The sequence below is a fragment of the Callospermophilus lateralis genome, chromosome 17 (genome assembly GCF_048772815.1).
Source record: "Callospermophilus lateralis isolate mCalLat2 chromosome 17, mCalLat2.hap1, whole genome shotgun sequence".
In the NCBI taxonomy this organism is placed as follows: domain Eukaryota; kingdom Metazoa; phylum Chordata; class Mammalia; order Rodentia; family Sciuridae; genus Callospermophilus; species Callospermophilus lateralis.
The window spans coordinates 50966044-50986261 of NC_135321.1; the positions used below are offsets into that span (position 1 = coordinate 50966044).

At 39.2% G+C, this 20218-nt stretch overlaps 1 protein-coding gene across 1 annotated transcript in view; it reads right to left on the minus strand.

Moving 5' to 3' along the window:
* Lpin2 (lipin 2) overlaps window positions 1–18724 on the minus strand; it is a 76790-nt gene extending 58066 nt beyond the window's left edge. The window contains exon 1 of the mRNA XM_076836730.2: window positions 18545–18724. The gene's annotated coding sequence lies outside the window, so the exon portion shown is untranslated. The remainder of the gene's footprint in view (window positions 1–18544) is intronic.
* Between the last annotated feature and the right edge of the window lie 1494 nt (window positions 18725–20218).

The window sequence follows — 20218 nt, forward strand, 5'->3', positions numbered from 1 at the left end:
CTTAAACCTTGCTCCCTGCCCCCAAAAATCTTTGTTTAGAAAAACAAATCTGAAGTGCAACTCAGAAGAATCTGTCTTGCTCAGATTCCACAAGTGATAATGATGCTAAGTAACTGGTTTCTGTTTTTCCCCACTACTTATCCTATAAATATGAGACTAGTTATAAAGGGATTTTTAAGAAAGTGTAAGGATTTACTTAAACTTCCTTACTTAAACTTTTATTATGTGAAGTTGCACTAAATTGGTTCAACAGAAATACTTTCATGTCACCACATTTAAAATGAAGTACTTTCATTTCACCACAAAAAAACACAAAAATTGCACTCCACCCAGTGGTCATATTGTGGAATAGCAATATATTTCTCCGGGATTACCAATGGAAAGGAAATCACATTTAAAAAAATTTTTTTTGTAGTTCTAGTTTATTATTTATTTATTATACACACACACACACATATGTGTGTGTGTGTGTGTGTGTGTATATATATATATATATATATATATATATATATATAAATATATTTTTTTTTTTTTTTTTTTTTTTTTTTTAAATGTGGTGCTGAGGATTGAACCCAGGGCCTTGCACGTGCAAGTCAAGCACTCGACCGCCAAGCCCAGCCCGGAAATCACATTTTTATTAGTAAAAAATCACAATGAAAATATTTTAAAAGCTTCAGTTACAAAGAATGTCATAATCTTTACCATATTTTTTTCTATAAAGAAAGAAGTGGCTCAAGTGCATTTCTGCACTTTCAAAGCCATTTCATGACAAAGGGATCTACATGGAAAAAGGACTACAGCCTACCTGAAATAAATTTCCTTGTTTTAATGTAGAGCCACATGGTTCTCTTATCATCTAAAACAAAGTATTTCTTCTTCTATCTGGATTATAATTCATTGCTAAGAAAACAACCCAAAAGGGACTGATTGTGTTTTATTCAAAACCAAGAGAAAATTCCTCATAATTACTCTGATTTTTCAAACATTTATAATTTGACTGCTTCATAGATAATAGCTATACAGTTTACTTAAGTTCCAGTGTTTCACAATATCTTCACACGATTCCAAAACTCTGAACAGTACAGCAAGTGTCTGTTCCACTGAAATGTGAATGAATAATCACATGCAAACAGGCCTTTCCAGGAACACAAAGAAAATGCAAGAAGGGTCTCTTGAGGTCCAAGATTTGGCTTAAAGTGACTCAAAGATCAATGAGGAGATGTCAAAGAAGTTTTATCTTCAAAATTAATACATTTTGCATTCTACTGTAATAGTTTTTCCTCCCTACTCCCTGCCCTGGTACTGGGGATTGAATCCAGAGGCATTCTACCATTGAGCTACATCCCCAGCCCATTTTTTTTTCTAAGAGAAGGTCTAAATTGCCCAGGGGCTAGAGATTTGCAATCCTCTTGCTGCAGCTTCCCCAGTAGTTGCAATAATAGATGTGTGTCACTCTGCTGACTTTTTTTTTTGGTGGGGGGGGGGACCAGGAATTGAACCCAAGGGCGCTTAACCACTGAAGCACATCCCCAGCCCGTTTTTATATCTTATTTTGAGACAGGGTCTCTTTAAGTTGCATAGGGCCTTGATAAATTGTTGAGGTTGGCTTTGAACTTGCAATCCTCTTACTTCAGCCTCCCAAACCGCTGGGATTACAGGCATGTGTCATCGCACCTGGCTACTATCTATTTTTTAATATGGAAAAAGTAACTGGTCAAAGTTTTCTTCTACCAAGTTGAAGGGTTAATGTATTATATTTATTGTATGGCTTAGAATATCCTTAGAAAACTGGATATACACATCCTGGTTTAAGGAACTGAACCAAATATACCTCTGAAGTCTAGCCCTTCTGACACTAATGTTCTAGGATCAAGCTTTCACACAAATTTTGAGGCAAGAGAGACAATATTGAAAGATGCCTGGTTGTAGCAGTCAAGTATCCAATTATTAAGACAGAAAAGCTAGGCAGCACAATTATATTCAATATTCAAGTCTAAGAATGCTTTTTGAACCTACGGATGCTGAGCTAAATCCCTAGCCCTGTCTTTTACTTTTCATTCTGAGACAGGCTCATTAAGTTGCGGAGGCTGGACTCAAACTTGTGATTCTGCTTCCCCATCCTCCTGAGCAGCTGGGATTACAGGTGAGCCACTGTATCCACTATACATATTGCTGACGTTGAATTATCAACTTGCTGCTTTGTTTCTGTGGTCAGCTCTCTCTCCCAATTTCTTCTTTTTTAAATTTCCAAGCTTCTCAACCTCAAGCATCCTGCCACTATCACATCCCTGCCAGAATGTGAAATATTTTATATTCTTTTAAGCAGGTACATTTATGTTCTTCAGGAAATAATGAGCAACAAAAGTGACAAAATATATTTTGCTAAAAGAATGATAATTTAAGGAATTTACTTTTAAAATGTTTAGAAAATTCTAATGCTACATTTTAAGTTGTTACCAAGCAGGTTTTCATTAAATGGGTGATATTTAAAAGAATCAGAATTCTTAGATTTTTGTCTTTAGAAGTTGAATCTAATTCAAAGTTTGCGTAAACATATGAGAAAATGTGGAAAACTGTAACACTTTAGACAGCAAGAGTTAGATGAGGATGAATCATAAAAATGAATAAAATTCCAGATGGCAGGAGTAGCTGCACTCTCCACTGAAGGTAAAGCCTCAAAGAATGCCCTTAGTAGTAGAAACAGCTGAATTAGCTTTCTACTCCTAGAGGTGAGATGCTGATAATGTCTAAAATATACCCTTACAATGTCAGGACACAGGATTCAAAAAATAAGAGAGGCAAGTGCAAGCAGCACTAATAGAAGAGATAAGTCCCTCTTTTAAGGAAACAATGGCACTAACACAGCAAGTGTGACAATTTGTAACTTTTTTCTTCTTCCAGACACAACCTATTTTATAAAATAGCACTTTGGAAATCAGATAGTTTGTGTAAAAATCACTAGCCTTTGTGACAAAGGCTAATTTTACTCAAGTTTTTAATGCATTCTTTAATCACAAAATTTCTGAATGTAAAAAGGAATAAGCATAAAAGTCAATTTACAGTAAATATTTATGAGAAATTATATAAGCCATATATATATGCATGTATTTATACTGAAATCATACAAGAAAACAATCCTGGCAATCCTAGCATTATTTGGTTACTTACTCTGAGTTATACTCTGGTGTTAGTTCTTTGTGTATGTCATCTCTGAGCTACATAATGTCCATGAAAGACAGATTTACTTATTCCTATTCTTTTACAGATGAAGAAATAGTGTTTCAAAGAGGTGCAGAATCTCCAAAGTCAACCACCTGGTTTTTAAAAGTGCCAAAGCCAGGACTCAACTCTAACACATCTGAATTCAAAGCTAAAAATGTCTTCTATAGTACCTTCCTGAATTTATTAATTTAAAATACAGATTTAACATGCTAGGTATTTAAAAACATGTCAAACAGTATGCAATGAACCTAAAAGAATAAAATACCTAGGAATAAATTGAACGAAGGAATTAAAAACTTGTTTTATCAAAACATAAAACAATGCTGAAAGCAATTAAAAATGACCCAAGTAAACAGAAAAACATTCATATTCATGGACAGCAAGACTTACTATTGTTAAGATGTCAATACTACCCAAAGTGATCCCAGATCAAATGCAATCCTTATCAACATCCCACAGTCTCAAATTTATATGGAGTTACAAGGGGCCCTTACTATAGCCAAAGCAATACTGAAAAAGAACAAAGAATGAAAGACTTATGTTTCCTGATTTCAAGGCTCATTACAAAGCTACCATAATCCAAACAGTGTGGTAGTGGCATAAGAGTAAACATAGATAGTTAAAAACTTCTTTCGCATCAAAGGACAATGAAAACTAGAAAAGATAATTTACAAATCCCAGCTCCTGGCATCTCAAGTCATCACCATGGTATATCTGAAGAGGGCCCTGGGGATGTGGGAAGATGCTGTGAGGCTGGTGAGTCTTCCTAGGGGCAAGCTTATGTTTTCTGCCCAGTTTTCTTCTACTGGTGCCAACTGAGATCTCAGGAGAATCTTTAGAAATTTAGGAAGGCTATCCCAGACCCTCCCAGAGCTGTCCCCCTTCCCAGTTCTATGTGGACATCTGAGTGGGTAGAGGAAGAGGCTATAAAGACAGCAGCCACACGAATCACACTGCTGCTGTTAGTGTCGCCCATCACTAAGTGTGGCTGAGGCCTAGTTTTATGTAGCGTTACAAAACAACACCATGTAAGGCTATGCCAGTATGTTATCACAAACTGACTTGTACATTAAGTGACTTCAATGAGAGGACTTCTAAGAGCAACAGCAAGTCAGTGAAGCAACATTAGTACTGTGGGTACACAAAATCTGTTTTAACTCATTGAACTGTTTGTGCAACAGCAGTGTCTACTCTGATGTCACACACACTGTTCTATCTGCAGAGCTGGGGATCAAACAGTAAACTTGGCTGATGAATTATCTATCTTCAAGGTGCTTCTATCCTAATGGAGGGAGAGAAAAAACAACAATAGTAATAACAAAATCTTAAGACTGGGAAAATTATATAAAGGAAATGAGAGAAAGGGCGTGCAGAAGTGGGCCACTTTACTTTAGGTAAAGGCATTGGAGAGCCCAAAGTAGGAAAATGTTTGGGAGAATATTTTTAAAAGCAACAAAATGGAGCTGGGGTTTTGGCTCTGTGGTAGAGCGCCTGCCTAGCACGTTCAAGGGCCTAGGTTTGATCCTCAGCACCACATTAAAAAAAACTAAACAAAATAAAAAAACTCTTGTGTCCAACTAGATATACATACATATATATATATTTTTTTTAAAGCAACAAAATGGGGGCTGGGACTGTAGCTCAATGGTAGAGCACTTGCTAGCATGTGTGAAGCACTGGGTTCACTCAGCACCACATATAAATAAATTAAAAAAAAAAGGTATTGGGTCCACTTACAACTAATTCTTTTTTTCAAAATAAATAAATAAATAAAAAGCAACAAAATTTCAAGGCGGCTCACTTCTGAAATTATAGAGTATGATGAACAAGGGAGTAGCACCAGAACCTAGGTGATTATGCTCACATGACTATAATAATACAGGCAGGATTCACTCTCTTGTACAAGACACTGCTGCTGTTCACGCTTTAGTCATTTTGCCAACCTTCAAATTACTTTAGAAATAAAGCAGGAGGAAAAAGTGAGATGACTCAGATGCTAAGTTATTAAACATTTGGGAATCAACGGAAATTTTAGCAGTCACAAGTCTGAACAAAAACCTCTGGTTGTAATTTAAAAATTATTTCTTATCTTCAGTGAAGATTAATGTGACTAAAAGCATCTTTTATGATACTATCATGACTAGACATCCTGTTAAACCCAGAGAATGTCACATAATGTATCTCTACGCTCTTGAAACTTGCTGTTATGTTCAAATATGTCCTCCTTGAAAAAAATAATACATAGTAGTAGTGCTTGGAGCAGTAGAAATAGTTGAAGTAGTAGTAGCAGTTGTTAATAAAACTCTAACCACCATTACCTCAAAAGGTGACCTTGTGTGTAAAAAAAACATTTGTAGAGGTAATAAGTTAAAATGAGATTAATGTACGTTCAAATCCAATATGATGGGTGTCTTTATACAGAGGGGAAATCTGGATAAAAGAGACACACATGCCATGTGAAAATGAAAGCAGAGATGATCAGAGATGAAGGATGACATATCTACAAGCAAGGAATACCAAAGACTGCCAGCAAACCACCAGGAGGTAGGACAGTAGCATGAACCAAACTTGTGGACAATCTTGACTCTGAATTCCCATCCTCTGGAATAGTAAATTAATAAACTTCTGTTGTTTAAGCTACCCAGTCTGAGGTACTTTTTTACTGTAGCGAACTCAAAAGAACAAAGACATTGGATAGAGGAGATGACAGAAAATTAAAGAGATTAAGTTTCTGGAAAAGGAAAAATGGATAGCGAACTAGAAAATAAGCAAGTGAATGAAACAAAACCCAACCCTCGAACTTGCCATGGTGGCACACACCTATATAGTTCCAGCTACTCAGGGGGCTGATGATGGAGGATCACTTGAGCTTAAAAATCCAAGACCAGTCTGGGCCACACAGCAAGGCCCTCTCTCTCTCTCTCTCTCTCTCTCATACACACACACACACACACACACACAACCCCACACTGGTGGGTATATGTCAAAGGGGCACAAGAGGCAAATTAAAGAGCTCCCAATGGTCAAAGCAGAAAAATTTAGACAGCAAATAAAGTCATATTGGATTATAACCCAAAGTATAAAATGAATGCCCATTCCAATATAAATACATGATTGAATAAACTCATAAGTTGGGGCGAAGATACAAACTTCCCATGTGAAATTCCAAACATATAGATAGTGCACCCTCAAGATGAAGCGCTTAACTACCCACCCCTTAGTTGTGAACTGTGTAGAATGACTTCCAAATATAGACACTTTCCAGGGAAGAAATCTGACAAACACTATCTCAACCAGGTGAATAAAGGTCAACATTAAATCAAATCATATTGATATAATGTACCCTTGATTTGATAAAAATGGCACTTTACCTCTATGGTCTTTCTACTAATAACCCATAACCCAGTCATATCATGAAAAAAAATGAGAAATTCTAACACCCTACAAAACGCCTGATTAGTACTCTTCTAAAACTGTGGTTAGCTGGCTGTGGTGATACAACCCAGTCCCAACTACTTGGCAGGCTAAGGCAAAAGGACCACTTAAACCTGCAGAGTGCAAGACCAGCCTGGATAACAAAATGATACCCTGTCTCAAAACAAAACAAAAAAGGTCATCAAAGACAAGGAAGTTCTGAGAAACTGCCATACTGAGAGAAACCTAAAGAAAGACAGGACAACTAAATGTGATGGGGTAGCTTGGGTGAGATCCTGAGACACTAGGTAAAAAACAAAGGAAATCTAAGTATACTATGGGCTTTAGTTAAAAATACTATATTAATATTGGCTCATTAATTTTAACAAATGTATTAGACTAATGCAAGATGTTAATTAACAGAGGAAGCTCAGTATAGGCTATATGGGAACTCTACACTATCTTCTAAATTTCTCTGAAAATCTAGAGCTGTTCTAAAAACAAAAGACCATTAAAAAGAAAAGTAATAGATGGAAAAGAGCCGACTTGCAAGTTGTGACCAGTGACTTGGATGTGACCTCTGACTGCCTTGTGGCTGCATTTGTGCTGGGAACTTCCTGCACCAAGGTGCGGGTCAAGATGGCCCTGTTGCTATGGTGATGCCTGGCCTGGGGAGGCTCCTCGAAAAGGCACAGAGCAATCTATATCAGTCTGGACCTTGAGCTTAGGCACCAACTCCTAGTGATAGAGAATTCTGGGCTCTATAATAACCTTGATGTCCCACAAGTTTCACTGCGACCTTCAAATCTGTCTGCTTTTCCTGACACTTTCTCACAAATAACCTTTTGATGATAAAACCTATATAAATATGCTGAATTAGCTCTGGGTGACTGTTCCTCCACATCAGAGAATGGTGTCCCACCTGGTCCCAGCTTTCTCTCTATATGTGTATTTGTCGGGGGATTTCTCAATCCCCCATCACCCCTCACAGGCTTTCTGAATTAACGGCTGTAGTAGAGGAGGTCACAGCAGCAAATCACAGGAAATATTACCAAAATGAAGCAACCTACATCACTTAGAAACTTATGAAAGTTCAGACAGCAAAGCTACCCTCTCCCTCACTCCACAGTTCCCTGAACACTGGTTACCAAAAGTGAAACACTGAACAGATTCTTCTGAGGGATTTATCAATGGGGACTGAGGGAACCTACAAATACTGATATTTGGAATTCCCTACCTCATCACCCACCCAGGGCTCAAGTCCAGCTCATGCACAGAGCAGTTCCAATCAGTTTTTTGGTCTTACTTTTACTTATAAAGGAAAACCCAACAAATATCAGGCATCTGAGGAGAGCTTAAAACAGCAATTAATACAAATGAGAATTTTTTGAAGGAAACAATGCAAAATCACTTTCGTAAACACTATATTATCAGAGAAAATACTGCAACCATGAAATGACAACAGGATGCTAAACTCCCTGTAAGTCTAACTAGGCAAGATAAAAGAATGAACAAAAGGAGGGAAAAGATATCAATCCAAAAGGGGCCCTTTATTGGATTTGTGGGGTATTTTTTAGAGAGGAGAAAAAAAAAAAGGCAGGGAGGGGGAGGAGGGAAGAATACTATCAAATAAGATGCACAAGAATACTTCCCAGAGTCAGAGACATGATTTCCCAAATTGGAAGTCCTTAGCAAAAAGGATAGGAAGATACCTGCACTGGTGTGAGTTCCAAAGACAGTTACTAAAAACAAAAAATGGCAACAAACAACATTAAAGGCTAAGGAGTTTCTCTAATCCAAAAGCTTCAGAATTGCATGGACATGCCTACACAAAGCAGGATATACACCATACCCTCAATCAGAGGTGTAGCACCCAGTGCCAGCCACCTCCCCAACTTCATGAGGCAACATAGCTGTGGATGATTCTGCATGTGGGGAGGAGAAGCCTCACCAGGCCTGAGAAGCACCACTATATTCTCTAGGTGTCTTTATGCCCTCTGGTCTGCAAAGACTCTGGTAACATACACGCAGGCTAGCCAGGTGTGTGTGTGTGGGGGGGAACAAGGTTAGAAGTGAGGGTTCTCTGTGAAGCCAAGTGAGGTGGGTACTTTCCGGGTTAACTATCACTTCCTGTGTCTGGTCCAAGGACTGAGATGATAAATCAGAAACCAATATACTTCATCAAGAGAAGATAAAATTATAAATACTTTAAGAAGACAAAGTAAAAGTGCTTAAAAAAATCAGAAGGAGAAAGAAAGGATATGAAGAGGGAAAGAAGAAATACAAAAATTAAAAAGGCTTGAGGTGACTCAAAAATAGTTAACTTCTCCCCCCCCAAATGGAAAATTTCCATTCTAGTATTGATTCTATTCTAGTCTGACAGATAACCTATCAATTAAGTATGAGACTTAGAATAAAGAAATCCTCAGAGCTGCAAGATCTCAAAGAATTTACTTCTTGTGAATCTTCTCAAAAAGCTGGTGGAGGAGTACTCCACAAAAATGAGGAAGAGCAGCAAGAGGGAGGAAGTCAAGAGATCTAGGACAAGAGGCCCAACACAGGAGAAATGACAGAGATTCAGGACAAGGCAATTCAGGACTGCACTGATTATCAGAAACTGGGAGCCTGAATTCATGACTGGTGCTCAGAAATGAAAGCTAACAAAATAAATGTTGACTCCATAGGACACAAAAACTTGAACTGTCAAATAAAATCATTGGACATGGTTAGTTATGATAATATTTAGTAATCAAAATGAAAGTATTGAATATTGGGAAGATAAAATATTATGATATAATGGGTGGTCAGTATGGGGAAACATGTTTAAGAGGGTTATGCAAGAAATGAATCCTCATCCTGCACACTAGGAAAATCAATAAACAATGTCTAAAATGGGAAACCCATGCTAGAGTAGTGTAGGCACACAAATATGAAGTAAATTCCACAAGAAATAGGCAAAGGAAGAAAGTTTTTTCGAGGAGGCAGTAATCAGCATGAGGAAAAGGACTGGTATTTATTCATTATATACCTCAGGATTACTTGAATGTTCCAAATACATGTAAAAATAATATATTTTAAAATTCAAAGATGAATAAAGTTGTGATACAGCTTTATGAAAAAAGAATCATTCACAGGAATGAAAACTATACGGGAAAAGGAAGAAAAAGAACACTAAGTGGGCTGGGGATGTGGCTCAAGCGGTAACGCAATCGCTTGGCATGAGCGGGGCGCTGGGTTCGATCCTCAGCACCACATAAAATAAAGATGTTGTGTCCACCGAAAACTGAAAAAAATAAATATTAAAAAAATTCTCTCTCTCTTAAAAAAAAAAAAAAAGAACACTAAGCAAATAAGAGCATCGTGGATAGTGTTTTGTTCTGTTTTTTAATTAGGAAAAGTTCCTTTCTAACTCTCAACATCAGCACCTGTGGTCTATCTGAGCATTAGGTATGCATGTCTCATTAACAGAGAAAACAAGGAAATTTAAACACAGCAATGCCACTATTAGGTTATACAATTCATTCACTTGGGACAGAGAGATGTCATGGCAAGAATACCAGTGAAAGATTTAGTCACCATTTAAAGGGACCACATCCAGAAGAAGCAAAAAGATTCGGTTCACCATAAACATAGACACTAGTACTTTTGAACTAGTAGAGAATAAAATTTTGAGTACACAATCTAAAGAAATTGGTGTCCATTTTTATGAAAATCAAATTATTAAGAGTTTGTAAAAATGTTAATTACTTAGGGGTTTTATGAATTAGTCAAAAACAACTTTTTTTTTTCCTTTTCGTGAAGCATACACCTGCACTTCATTACTTATGGAAAACTACTCTGCTTTCTAGGAATTGCATTCTAGATTCAAAAATAAGGCTCTATTTACTATAATCCTGTACAAATAAAATTCACAGGGCCATAGACAAAATGATGGCAAAAATCACAAGACTTAACATTTATAACAAGCACAGAGCATGAGATTTGTATACAAAATTTGTATACTCAACATTGTGAAGATAAAAGTTCTGAGTCAAGGAAGAAATCTTAGGCATATAAAATGATTTTTGTGAGTGTGTGACATAAAAAACACCTTTCAACTAAACATGTTCTCACATGGTATCTCCTTTGTGCCTCACTTTAAACCCCTCAGATAGTACTTCCTTTCCAATTCCTCCCTGTTCATTTTATTAAATTCTGCTTTATATAAGACTTACTTAATTTCCCTATAATACTACAAGCCACTTTACTACCATAGGAGGAATGTTGAATTTGCCTTTTACTCTCTGTGCTGTGACTGACGCGACTGTCATCTCTGATCTAGTTAGAGTCTTCAGCTGGCTACCAAGCTTCTGGACCTCTAGATAGCTAGTGGCTGTAGTTTAACACACATTTTTCACATAATCTTCAGGGCCTAGTAGGTAGGTATTGTTATCCCAGTGTTACAAAAAAAGAGACAACTGTGGGTTGCGAGGTGTGGTGGTATGCCTGTGTCCCAGGCTGAGACAGGATTGGGAGTTCAAGGCTAGCCTGGGCAATATAGCAAGCCCTGTATCTGAATGTATGTCTGTTTAATGAAAGAGTCTTTTCCCCAACTCATTCATTTATTAATGCCATTAGAGGGGAGCTATCTGAAGACGTAGCTACCAAGTGAGACAAATGATACGGGGGAGAGGGGACACAGTTCAACAGACAAATCAGTTCAAAAAAAACTCAGATACCCAAGGTTTCAGCTGGCTATACAACCTGATGGGACAGAAAGTTCTGAATAGAGAAGAAATTGCCATATCACATCCCAGCTCTGACACTGTTTAGCTTCCTACATAGGCCAGTCCCATGTAATCTAGGAATTATAGTATATACCTCTTCAAATAAAGAACAGTCCAAATTACCAGGGAAAATCCTCGAGGAAAAAGCATCATGGTGGATTCTGACATATCATGTTTCAAACAGTCCAACCACCTACTTCATCTTTCCCAACATTAAAGCAGAACCACTTTCCTCTCAAGCTGAGCCTGAAAGCATTATTTAGTTTTGAGTGTAAAGACCAGATTGTATGAAAAATACAGGTTTTAGACACTTGATCCAGTCTCAGCCCAGTGACAGGATCATTCCTTGAAAAGCAGGCAAGAGAAAATTAGATTCACAATCTCATTCCAGAGCAGGTGTAAAGTCAGTGCAGTAAGGCCCAAATCACCTCTGATATTTTCCTGGCTGGTTTTCTCCTGCGCTAGCACAATTGGTTTTGCAATCATAAATGATGCCTAAAAACCCAAGGCTCCTACAAAGTAGGTGCTATCCCTATAAATGAGTTTATAGACTGTGAAATTAAGGATCATTTCTCCGGTACTTCCTAACAAAAGTAAAAACAAAATCCAAAAAATTCAGGGATGTCAAATCAATGCAAAATTCTTACAGTCCTTGGGCAGTATGGTGGCAACAGAGCAAGGGGCAACACAGGGGTCATTTCCACAAGATTATGTGACCTTAAAAAAATCTCTTAGCTTCAGTGACCTTACCTAGAAAAAAGGGCCATTATCCCTGCCTTGCAGGGTTGTTGTGACTCTAAGAGAAAATTAATGTAAAGCACTTAGCACAGTGTCTGGCCCAAGGGTGTTCAATCATTTCACTGTAATCACAATGACAATACTTTACAAACATTAAATAACTCCTAGAAATATTCAGTATTCCTAGCAGGCAATAGCATCATTGATAGTGGATAGAGCTGATATTAAAGACTTCAAAATTCCAAATTTCTACCTTTCAAATAATGCTAGTTAGGTAAATTACTTTGATCCAGGTAAGCCATTTAGAAAATCCTACAACAAAAGATCAGTCCTTCCTAATAAAGCATTTGTTTAATCCATACTTTAAATTATAAAATAGCTTTCTCTAAATAATACTTCTCTTATTCTGATATTGTTCATATGTAAATAGATGCTATGACTACAGTCAAATATGTATCTACCTACTAGTCATCCAAAATAAAATGGTAAAGAAATTTATTATGTGGATAGATGTTTTAGAATGTTTACAAAGAAAAAAAAAAAGGAATACTTTCAGTGGCCTTACCTAGAAAAAAGGGCCATTATTAAAACAAAAAAATCTCCCTTATGATGATGCTTCACTAAGCCTAAACATTCCCGGACTCCATGTAGCTCATTAGAAAAGCACTCTGTTTTATAAGGACCAGAAGTAAATGCAGTCATCAACTAGAAAAATATACCATAAGACAATTCAAGATCCAGTTCAGAGCTTTTAATTCATATTAACTATCCAATGGTTTTGCTGGCACATAGTAGATAATAATTCAAAAATCAAAGCTGGGCATGGTGGAACACACCTGTAATCCCAGTGATTTGGGAGGCTGGGGCAGGAGGATGGCAAGTTGGAGTCAGCCTCAGCAACACAGAGAGATCCCGTCTCAAAATTTAAAAAATTAAAAAAGGCTGGGGATTTAGCTGAGTGGTAAAGCACCTAAAACACCCCTGAATCCTCAACTTAAGGGGGGGGGATCACATAATCAAATTATCAGACAACATCATATTGAATACTTTACTTCCCAATATCTCTTAAAGGCGATCTATATTCTGAATACTTCTCTTATTTAGAATAAGCCAAACACCAAGTCTCTAGTACAACTGGACATTTCTACCTTACCAGGAGCAATAACCATCATATCATAAAGGCACTGAACAAAATATAACTATCCTGGTTATTAGTCAACTTCAGTGTTATTCAGAGTTTTTTTTTTTTTTTTTAAAGCCTTCTAGGTAGATTTCAATCCCAAATTAACTAATGATCTTTATTTATAATTCTGTCACTTTATTTTTATAAAAAGAACTTATCTTACAAAAGATTAAAAAAATAAGTATTTAAATTAACATCTTTGGGATCAATTATCCCTTTCATTATATTTCAGAAATAGGTAAAAGAAATTCAGTAAGACACTAAAGAAGTTATTTGGTATCATATGCCTATCTTTTTTCTTTATGTGCAGGACCAATTTCAGCTTTTCTAAAAGATCTTTCCCCATCTTCAGCATCTCCTCTTTATCTAATAAAGCTTAGTTATAACCACCAAAACCAAATAATTTAAAAAAAAAAACCACTAGATCCTTCTCTTTGAAATATTAGTATCTCTATATCATGTTTATTAAATTTTCCAAATCTGTACCCTTTTGGGTCTCCCTCAATACTGCTTAAAATTTCAACTAAATTAACAAGTAACCAAAAAGTTAAAATCAAAGCAATGAGAGAGCAAACCAACTTCAAAAGTTTCCAGTGCAAATAACAGGGCTCTACAGCATCTCAGCTCCTTTACTGCGAACTCCTTCTGCATATCAACCTATGCTGGTCTCCTTTCTTTCTCCTTCATCCTTTTAGGGCCTGTACCTTAAACACTGTCACCCTTGGCCCTTCACACTTTAAATCAACAGATTCTTTCTCCCTACTCCATAGGTACTCTCTCCACCCCTCAAATCCTACTTTCTTGACTAGAATTTGTCCAACTTTCAGGAACAGCACCCTGTGACTTCCATTCAATGCCATTCATCACTGTTCTTCTCCCTTTAGTTCAACATTTACAATAAAGGAGGCCAAATGGCTTTACCTACAGGAGTGCTGGAAAACTTAAGGAGGCAACACTTATTCACTCTAACAGGATTAACAGTTAAGAAGAAAACCACAATTGACTTCAGAGCAATCCCAAAGAAATACAGAGCACAAAACAACATCACACATGCAAAAGAGCTTGACTCCTGTAGCAGAAATTAATTAAGCAAAGTGTAATGGGAGAAAATATTAAGGGGATTGGGGAAGGTGAAACTGAATTGAAATTAACTGAAGTGGAACTGAGAAAACAGATGAGAAATTTAGACTTGAAAATAGGTGAGAATGAATTACTGTAGGTTGTTGAACAGGAAAGATAAAGATGCTAGGAGTTGAAAACAAATCAGAATGTACAAATCATTACTTAGATTTCATTTATACTCTGGTTAAACAATAGAATTAAAATAAGGAATTGGCACAAAAAGCAAATAAGAGTATGAAATGAAATAAAGGCAAGTGTTATATTTAATTTAGTGTTCAGTTACTGGCCATAAAATTACATACAGAAGTAAAATCTTTCTAAATTGTTAAATGGAATAAAGGCAAGTAGAGGAAGGAATCCACTGGCTGCCAACTTTCTAAGGTATGCTACTCTTTTTAATTTTTTCTATTTTTTTTTTTTTTTTTTTAGTTGTAGGTGGACACAATATCTTTGTTTATTTGTTTATGTGATGCTGGGGATTGAACCTAGTACCTCACACATAAAAGGCAAGTGCTCTACCACTGAGCCACAACCCTATGCTATTCTGTGACCAATGTTTGCCCTCTAAGAAAAAAAGAAAAACAAACAAAAAAGCCAATAGTTTATGTTGAAAATGTATGACACTACAAGTAAATAAGCACTAAATAATAAAGCTCTTATAATTCAAAGACTCCAAAAATAGGCATTACATTCCAGATTTTTAAAAGATCATGTTCTAGCAGCTACCCACCTACACACACATCTTTTCTAATTTACTTATGTAGTCTCTTTATATTTTTGACCTAAACAAACTAGAAAGAATCCTAAAAGATCCCACTTCTAACAGTCATACAAACTACTCTGGCTTTGTAGAGAAGTTAAATAAAAGATAGGAAAAGATGTTGATGTAATTGTTTTGTTAGGCCTTAAGTTAAATCAATTCTGATTTCTTTCTTCCACATTTCTATTTTTTGTATATATATATATATATATATATATATATATACACACACACACACATATATATATGTATATATACATATATATATATATATATATATATATACATATATAATTTTTTTTGGTTGTTGATGGACCTTTATTTTATTCATTTATTTATATGTGGTGCTGACAACTGAACCCAGTGGCAAGGGGTCTACCACTGAGCTACAACCCCAGCCCTCTTTCTTCCACATTTCTTAGTAACAATTTTAACATCAATCTAAACAGACAAATAAAAATCACTAAAATTTAGTACTATAAAGCTTTTGAGGAAAAAGATTTGAAATTGTACTCACTGAATCAAATTAGGAAAAAAATTTTTATCACCATTTTAATCCTAAATGTCACGTTAAGGACTTTATCTTGCACTGCGGTGGAATTCATCTACTAATCTATTCTTTTTGCTTTCCCTTCCTTCCTTTCAGACTGAGAAGCTGAGCAGGGGTAGAGAGGCCCAAGTTTCCAGTGCAAATTAAGGGGAGGTTGTCACTGACACTTGGCGATTCCTACCTACTTCATCTGTTCCTCATGCCTTTGTTTTGAAAAGTACAGCACTTCACACATATGAAGTGCTTACTGTTATTAACAGTTATGCTAATATAGTCAACAAGGCAGGGAGGTGGACCCAGAAATCAGTTAAATGCTAGCAAAGCCACCAAGACAACCTCTTATCCAAATACATTTTTACCAAGATTACCCATATTTTTACAACTTATAGTAAATATCTCCAAATGTTGCTAAGTTTTAATGACATGGGATAAGGCCAACTACAGTCCCTGCCTACAAACTTGCGAGTTGTTTTCACCATAAAGGTGGCAAGTGTTAGGCAGAAGACCCTGATGGCTCAGCCAGAAATAATAATGACTTACCTAGCAATGAAGGACATGAGAGACAACTAAAAACAATTCCAAAAAAAAGTTCAAAACTACTATCAATTGACGTGGCATGTCAACAGTGACAGCCCCCCCCCCCAAGAGCAAAAAGGAAAGGATATAAAAAGATGGGCAAACTTAAAGAAAAAACCTCCTAACTGAGGTTGCTAACCACTTTAGGGAGGTAGCTGAATCTACTTCCTAACAAAGAAGCTTACAGAAAGTGTTAAGTTTTGATATATAGGAGGCATACAGAAGAAATCTGTTGACACACAAAACCAAGCTATCTTTAAACTAAATATTAATACTTAAACATTGTAAAATATCCACTGTGATGTTCATCAGCTTAATCTAACCTTTGACCACCTCAAAAGTGTGGCACCACCAAGATTATTCATCAGAAACTCACCAATCAGAAAAATTCAGTGAACTCATTCAGGAAGTGCTACCCACTACCAGGTCACTGGTAAGGGCAAACTGCCTGCTGCTTCCTACCTTCATACAACAATCCTCCACTAAGGCTCTTCTAAAGCCCACTGTGTGTTTGGTAAAGGGAAACTAAGGGAGTTTTGCCTTCAGGGACTCTGGTCCCAGTGCTGGGGACAGTCCATACTGTAAACCAAAAATTACAATGCAGGGTGATAAAAACCTTTACTGCTACAAGAATGTAGTAATAAAATAATCAAAGCTCTGGCTGATTCTATTATTTGCTTCTTAATAGTGCTTTACTATAGTGTTCAAGGGTTTTCAAAAGCTTCCATGTCCAGATCCTCTCAAGCATAATGCTTCTCTGTTGATTCTCAACTGTGCCATCACAAACTAAAACCGAAACTGTCCCTTTTATTTCCAGCATTCTTTGGCTAGTTCTAGCAACATCTGGGCAGAAGATACTTGGGTCTGATGGACCACAATCGACTACACATTTAATTAGAGGGGAAAAAGACACCCACACTGTCCAACAGTCTTCCACATGTAGCTTTGTTTGCACTTTTTATACTCTGGCTGGGTCTGGCCAGAGGTGGCTGCACTTAGGCAGAGTGAGGATGCTCAGGAGGACCAGCTCAAGGAGGAATAAATCACCAGCCTCTGCTCCCCCTGCACCTGGTGGTAGGCTTTGCATTTTCCACCTTCAATATCACCTGCCTGGCTTTTCATTCTTAAGCCATTGAAATCAACACCGGACTATCAACACAAACCATTAAGGTCAACTAAATTATTAGTAAATAATCCAAGATTGACTTTGCGTGGTCAAAACATAAACCAGCAAGGTCAAGTATTAACAAACAGTAACACACAGCATCACTACTGTAGGGCAAAAGAACTTCAGCAAGGTCTGGATTGACAGCAAGGCAAGAGATTCGTTTTCAATTTTTAAAAAATGGGGGAAGGGGCGGAAAAAAGCTCTTTATGTGTACTAAAAATCAGTCTGGCTGCTTGTTCATAAATTTTCATAGACTTTCCGAGTATTCAGAGTTCCAGCGGTTTCTGAAAGGATGGGTCATCTTCCTGGTCCCGTTTTGCATTAATTATGTCTTCCAAGCGTCATCCCGAAATTTGCAAGGAGAGTCATCTCAATTTGTGTAAGTGATCAGTGGCGTCAAAAGTTGATAAGTCCTCAGTAAAAACTGTATCCCGACCCACTCACTACAAATCAAGATTTACGGGGTGGGGGTTGAGAAGAAAACTACTCACACTTGAATCCGGTCTGCAGCCTGAAGGAGGCGGCGGCGGGCAAACGAACGGCCTTAAAGAAATAACAGCAACTTGCCAGCCCCCGCTTCGCGGCGAATCACGTGCCCCGGGCGCCCCCTCCCCCAGGGCCAGTGCCAGGGGCAGGGGCAGGGGCAGGGGCGAGATGCGGACGTGGCCTCCCGCGGTGCTTCCCCGGCCGCAACTCGAAGCCCCAGCCTCCCGGCCAGAGACGAAACCAATGGATCTCAGGTGACCATCCCCGCGGGTAGCAGGGCCCCGAATGCTTTTCAGAGTCCTCAGCCCGCTCAGTGACCCTCCAGCCCGTGCTGCTGCGGCGGCGGCGGCCCGGACCGCGTCTACGTGGCGCGGTCGCTGCGAGGCGGGGGGACAGGGGCTCAGGACAGGGGACAGCTTGGCCCGCGCCTCCCGGGAGGGTCGCGGCCTGCGGCAGTGCGCCCCCGCCCCGCCGACCCTCACGCGCGGACACGCGACTGCCCCCCCGGAAGCCGGCCCGCGACGAGGGGGCACGAGGACCCGGCCCATAGCCCGCTTACCTGCGGCGGCTCCGCTCCTGGCCCGCGCCGGCGCACGCGGGAAGGCGGCCGAGGAGCAGCGGAGGATGAACGCCGGCGGCGAGGACCAGCCGGGAAGAGCTGCCGAGGGGGCGGGGCCGGGGCGTCCGCCGCCGCCGCTGCCTCGGGAGCCGCCTGGGCCGCAGCCGAGGCGGACGGCCCTCATGAATGGGACGCGGCGGCGGCGGCGGCGGCAGCGGCTGCTGCTGCTGCCCGGCGGGCGGCGGGCGGTGCGCAGGCCCCGCCCCAGCCACGTGATGCGCTCTTCCCCCCCCCCCCGCCCACCCCCGGGCCGGGCGCGGCGCCGTGTCGCCAGTTTCCCGGGTAGCAGCCGCGCAGCTCCTTGTCCCTGGAGGAGCGGTCGGGGTCCCCTGGCCTGGAAGGGTCCCAGGCAATTTCTCCCGCTTACAGCCCGGGGAACGTTACTTCAAAAAAAAGTTTCTTCTGGTCCCCATGGCAACCCAGTAGCGAGTCACGTGCCCCAAATGCAAAAGTGCAAAAAAAAAAAAAAAAAAAAAAACGGTCCAGGGCATATTATAAAAATGTTATAAAATCATATAACATGAATGCTATGAGACATTATGAAATCTCCTTTTGATCACTCGTGGCTCTTTTGCTTAGTTCCCCATTGCCTCCCCCCAACCCTATTAGACATTTTTTCAAAATACACTTTTTAAGAGATAATTGCCTTTACTATATATTACTGATGCCCATCATCTTAAAAGTCTCCTTTGCAATCTATTATTGGACGTTATGAAGGGAGGCATGCATAACAGTTAATTTCTCAGTGTGCCTCCTGTGCCGGACAGATTATATAGCTCTGAGGGTACTGAAGTGGGCAAGCTTCTCCGCGGTGGTCCCAGCAGCCACACAAAGAGTTTTTGCACAGATTGGGTACTGTGTGACAGGGCTGTGCTGGAACTCAGGGAAGGGCTCCCCTCCCAGGCTACCACTTCATTTCCGCAGCCTGCTTCCTTCCACCTGGCTCTAGAATTCCACCCAACGTTAACCATGGCCCTTCGGAGGCCGCTTGGCATTTCCATTTCACTGCTTTCACCTGGCTTCACCAGTGAAATAATAAATTTTTAAAAGAGAAGAACTGGAACTCTCCCTCCATATTCCAAGCAATTTACCCCATTATGGACAAGTAGAATTAAAAGAATTTCTACATCAATAAAATGGAACCGACAATGCGTTGCTCACAAGATTGTTTGGAGGAGTACATGTGATTCCTATATAGTTCCTAACTTAGCATAATGCAGGGAACCTGGAACATGCTGTTACTGTTTGTTTTCTAGCCTTCATTTTGCCAGCGTTGACTCTTTCTGTTTCCCTGGAGCTATTCTCACTACCTCCTGCTTTGGAAGGGCAATATTCTGCCAAGCTTCCTTCCTTCCCCTTTAGCATTCAGGAAGCCCTAGACATCCCCTCCTTTCCTTCATTGGTTCACGTGTCTAATACTTTCCTCATTCTCTGGTGTCTACCTAATTCACACCACTACTTAAGTAGAGTAGGGACTAGTGAATATATGTTGCATGGTGTCCCTTCACTTCCTGCCCTGACACCTAGGAAGTATGGGGGAGGGAGTACCCAATTTGCACCTGCTCCACCGGCCTGGAAACCCTGTCCTTCCTCATGGGTCCACTGACCACCCAC